Below are 6,308 nucleotides of genomic sequence, written 5' to 3' on the forward strand. Positions count from 1 at the left end.
TCTCTCTCTCTCTCTCTCTCTCTCTCTCTCTTTATTTAACATCAATCTATGTCTAAGCATCAATCAATCTCTTTCTGTCTATCAATCTATTTCAATTTAACAATCTTTTAACTCCCTTGATTATGGTTTCGAATGAGTACTTGTTGATTATCTTAACCGGACTTCCCAAAAGCTTCATCCTCTTTTCATTCTTTCTTTATCCAGTAATCCGTTCGAGAGTCGGTCTGTGATGCACTCAGTCTAAACTAAACCTCTCTCGATTATTTGTTACGGTGATATCGCGGCGGAATATTTGAGTTTCCCCTCTCATTTCGTAAGCAACCATTTTCTTTAAAGGATAATACGTATTTACGAATATCTGTGTAGATTATCCAGCCTTACTTTTATCGTTCCTTATCGCTATCTTATTTATCCATCGTTACATCTATCTTTATTCATCAATATCATCATCCTTCTTCAGTCATTGATATATCGGTATTTATCCTTCCTTAATCATTAATATCCCAGTTTTATCTTTCCTTCTTCATTAACACATTCGCCCCGGACTTATGTTCTGTTCCCTTGTAGTTTTGGGTGAATATTGTTAAATACAGATGGCTCCACATGTGCTCAGCCGGCAAGGAGTCTATCAGTAGGCCCTAGTAACCGATCCTGATTTCCCCTTTCCTTGAATTGGCTGGAAAATTAATACCATTTCTGTCGATACTGTTATTGTTGTTATTGATGTTATGATTATTAATTTGTCATTAAAGTATTTTAGACAAGGAAATGATACAAAAGACCCTTTCTTAAAGTGAAAGGAAAGGGTAAACAGGTGAGATAGGTAGTTTTAATAACTGGCTATTTGGTGATTAAGAACTTGTAGAGCCATCTATGTGTAAATACAATAAATAAACGTGTATTACAGTGGGCATGGCATGTATTCTTGCCACATGGGGCGAATGGGTTAATATCAACGTTTTCTTTTTTATCCCTCCTCATTTATCAGTGTCTCTTCCCTTACCCTTCCTTACCGAACATAACCCCTATCAATATCCTTCCTTATCATTATTCCTTTCGTATCCTTACTCACAAGCTTCATCCTTACATAATTATCATTATCTTTATCCCTTATTTCTTTACAATTATCCCTACTCTTACGTGTCATTACCCTTATCCATATTTTTTCGTCCATCCCTCTTTATTACTTAAGTCCTTTATGGTACAATAATGTGCTCTATTGTCATTCAATAACGTCGTGTATTCTGCCCCTTGCACACCTGCGACTGATCAGCTATTCTCTCGTGTGGTGAACCAGAGGTTACTTTTTGCATGCGCAATCCCGGTCAGATACGGTATATTGTTAAAGTTTATGTTATATCTGTTATTATTTGTTGTTGTCACTATGCTTCTAATGAATGTTAAAGTTGTTGTCATGGCTACGATGAAGGATACTAATGAGCTAGAGTAAATGTAATTTGATCGGAGACACCATATAAGCAACAATTCACTCGCACGCACTGGCACGAGTGCAAACACACACACATACTGCACACACACACACACACATATATGTGTGTGTGTGTGTGTGTGCGTGTGTGTGTGTATAAATACAAATATACATACACAAACTTCAGTTCGGAATATCCATAAACAGCAAATAGAATCATCTTTTGACAAACATAAACGGCCTCAAACATTCCCAGAATTCAAGGCAACCGCAATAACGAATGATGTTAATCAAAAGAATAAAAAGAACAAAATAAATAAATAAATAAATAAAACCCCCATACAAAATAAATTGTTAAACTCAACCTTCCGTTTTTCTTCTTCTTTCTTCTTTATTTAATATGTTTTCTGCAATAATAAGAGCGAGGGGATTGAGAAGGTTCGATTGGCTTCTTCAAAGCCGGTGCTATCCACTTTATGCAAATTACTGATCATTTTAGACGCCAAGATCTTGAGGCTCCACTCAAATTCTGAATAAATTGAATAAAATTGCAGGTTCAGTCACCTTCGTACAAGGTCAAAGTAACATGTTTGAAGACCTCGGTTTGTCAGTCTGCCAATGTTGAGACTATTAATATTTACAATGGAATTATGTGAGTTTGTTGTAGGCTGGAATGAGCGTTTAATACTCTGACGCCGGCTCTATATACATACAAATATTTCCTTCACTTTTCATTTAAGACGATTTTGCAGGCGAACGCAAAAGATTTTCTCCTCTGTCTTCTAATTTCGTATATCATTTGCACTTTGTCATCTAACTTCCAATATTTTTTTCATCTCTTTTATTTCCTACTGTGGGAAGGGCGTCGAAACCCCAGTGACCTTTCTGTCGGCAAATGTCTTTCCATATTCGACGAATGAGAGAAAAATGCCCATTTTGTAGGCCTGTAAATATAAAGAAACCTGCACCTCAATACATAATATAGGCCTGCACCCCGAATGTATTAAAAATGAGGTATGCATTCCCACTCCCAAAAATCTTTCTGTTGGCATTTATTTTCCCTGAATGAAGGAAGGAATTTAGCCACTTTGTTGTCAAATTAGAGGTCTCCAACCCCCCAGTGAAACGTATTATCTGCATCCCTGCTTCACTGGGAACTGTCTTTACTGTTACCTTGCTGTTTAAAACTGATTGGCCGTTTTCTTTTGTTTATTCACTCCAAATTTCATCTATGTTCTATAGTTGAAATCGTGGTCTTTTTTCTTCATATTTCTAGCCATATTTCTTAAAGTCTCAAATCAAGACTGCGGTTGTTATTATCGTTACTGCTGTTGTTGTATCCACTGTATTCGTATTCCAAATGACCATCATATAAACAAATATTGATTAACAGTAAATAACCTTTACATGCATATATACAGCACAAAAGGTTGAATACCGTGAAAGTACTTGTTTCGAATAAATATACTCTCTTATGGGAAGATAAATATTTTACATATTTACTAGTTCCCATAATTTACTACTAAGCTATATCGTATCTTTAAATTACGCTGATGTTGATTATGTAACATTCCTATTAATGAATAGTTCACGTTGTAACATGCACTAAACAGGTGAAAAATATGCTCCTAGATTCTTAACGCCGACTGAACCTCATACTAACCCCGAATTACAATTGGATGAAACCTGTTATGTCCACAGTAACCTGGTCATCTCGTGGTAGTGTGTGGTGAGTGAATCCTTAATTATCGTTACACAACCTTTGAACAAACTGTAGCATCGGACAAAGGTGAGTCATTACTTACAATCAGCTTGGGATTATATACTATGAAACAATTCACTTGGGGATGGATGGGTAAATAAAAGTATCTATTTCTCCAAAAAGGGATAAAGTGATTATGAGAGAAATATCAAATTATTATAGCTTAAAAAATATATATATTTTAAGCACTGAATGAGCTCTTCAGTTTACAACTTATAGAAAGACAGAAAACAAGTGTACTTTGTCAAAGATAATTTATTAGAAATACAACAAAAGCTCAGGAGATACCTAAAATCAAAATTAAAAAATCGGGTCAACAACACGGAGAGGTATGTCGGAAAATATTTAAATATATCTAAGAAAAGAAACTAAATTAAACTTGTGCGCTTGTATCTTAGCTTCAAACACGCCGCTAAATAATAGGAAAATTGCCACTCAGTTAGTCGGTTAGAAAATATTTCAATTCACAACGTTTGTTACCAGTACCGCCATTTTGATCATTCAAAAACCTAACGCAGTGCACAAACACACTAAATTAGCATTATTAATTGGAATAATTTCAGTGACAATTTTTTTTTTCTCAATACGCAGAGTTGAATACAAATCAAAATGAGCAGTGATATATACTTTTGTATTATTATATCCGATTTCTCAAGCATCATCTACAACCTTACATCTTAACCCCAGTCCTTAGTACAGAAACTGTATAGTTGATACACTCAAGATATAATTTAGAATGATCAACAATGTAGGAAATAAGGAATGGATGGATATAAGATAGCCTCCCCTTCAAAAGAACACTCGTTTTCTATGATAAATTTCTGCATTGTCTATAACGAATGTCATGGAAATCGTTGTTTTCTTCTCTGTAGTAACTCTGACGATTTCAATAACGTGTTTGGAGTGAAATATTCATATGTTGTAGAGAGGATGGAGATGTCAAAAATGCAAATTTGATTACTTTATTCATATTAATACATATATATCACTGGAGAATCATGGCAGAACATACTCTATCCCATAATACAAGAAAAATATGATCCTTGCGTTACGAAATAAAGTCATTTTCACATTTATTTCGGTAGTTTTTACCATAATCCCCCTGACACTATGACAGCACGTGCAGTGTTGCCTATGTATTTCGACGCATAAGACAGTCTAATTTTCTTAATGTAGTGAATCTCTCAAGAGATAGCCATTGGTGCTTCTTCCTTTAAAGACATTAACCCTGCACAGGAACAGAACATCACTTCATTAGAGCTAGATATGGAAAAGACTGTAACCTACGCAAGCAAGCGAGAAGTGGCAAGGTTCAAGCAGTTATGCGGACTTTACTAATATTACATTCTTGTTGCTCAAAAAAAAAAAAAAAATCAATCTTGTTCATACTCAAAATCAAAAGTATACAGACTACTTGATGTTAAACTATGTAAGAGTTATATATTAAACTCATTCTAAATTTAGCGAGGCCCAATCAGAGTTTAGTTTGGAAGAGCTCCCATTTGATGTGAAAGAGGATAACTTTTCTTAATTTTGAGAATGAGGTGCTTGGGTGGAGTTCGAGAAATGGCATTACGATCTCCATTTGGACTGTTCAATCCTAAGGTTTAGAAATGTAATTTATACTTCTAAATGATCAGCTTTCTCAGTACCACGGATGTTAGATTACCCACACTAGCTTAAGTGATATGCTTATACTATGCACCTTAAAAGTAATTATTTTGTTGTTTTTGACGATTTTATACCTTTCAGTAGGCTCAACGAATCTAAGAAGACATTGTATCGTGGATCGTTGATAATTTAATATCAAGTGCTTCGTTAATGGCGAAAGTTCAGCAAGAAAGATCGATACATGATTCTCCAATAGGAACCTTCTCCCATACATTCAGTTGTCTTGGTGACATCGGTATATGGAATATATATGGAAAGAGAAGAGATGTTTTATAATGATCCCTGAACCTCTGGCAAATCTCCCCCCTCGGCACCAATCCCTTTTCTGATGTTAGTAATTATCAACAAGGATAAAATAATGGTTTCCCAAGAGGCATTATTAGAATGCACTAGGGTATCGACGTCACCAAGACCAATGGACGAGTGAAGGGGCTTGCAAAAGGGGCGTCTCTTCTTGGTATCGGATACTTATATATGTCTGAACTGAAGGATTCTCTGTCCTGAAATCCACAAAAGGCCTTGTGGAAGGTTAGGTTAGAGGATTCGGTGAGAGCTATGACGTCATGGTTTCGATAGCCATGACGTCACAGAGCTGTTGAGCAAATGGAGGAGGGGGGGGAGGGAGCAAGGAGAGAAAACGGTGGATTGTTTTAGCGTAAACTTCTGTAGATTTGGACAAGACAACAGCCACAATAAGACATGGAAATGAACCATCAGACTGTAGGCTGTAGGCATTGCTCAGAGCCACGTGGAATTTCGTATTGGGACAGCTGGTATTTTAGCTATAATTAGAGCTTCCTGAACACTTAAAGAACTGACAAGGCCTCTATGGTGATGGAAGCAGATTAAATAAGGAATCGTTTCTTTTGAATATTTGGAGTACACACACACACACACACACACACACACACACACTCACACACACGCGCGCGCACACGCATACGCACACGCACACACACGCACACGCACACGCACACGCACACGCACACACACACGCACACATACACACACACACACATACACACACATTATATATATATATATGCACACACATACATACATACATACATACATACATACATACATACATACATACATACATACATAGCACACACACACACACACATACGCATGTATATATATTTATATATACACATATACATACATACATACATACATACACACACACATGTGTGTGTGTGTGTATATATATGTATATATATATATATATATACATATGACGGATCACTCATCTGTGTCTTGATATTAATAAATCAGTAAATATCCGTTTCCTATGCTTCATGACACTATTACCTTCAAGTACCACAAGTTGCTATACTGCTCAGACAGAGATTTACGTATGTGCATATATTCTTCATTTCTTAGTATAAAAAGAAAAAAAAATATATAAATATGTGTATATATATATATAAAATGCCTTTCTGA

The sequence above is a fragment of the Penaeus chinensis genome, chromosome 15 (genome assembly GCF_019202785.1).
Source record: "Penaeus chinensis breed Huanghai No. 1 chromosome 15, ASM1920278v2, whole genome shotgun sequence".
Taxonomy (NCBI): Eukaryota; Metazoa; Arthropoda; class Malacostraca; order Decapoda; family Penaeidae; genus Penaeus; species Penaeus chinensis.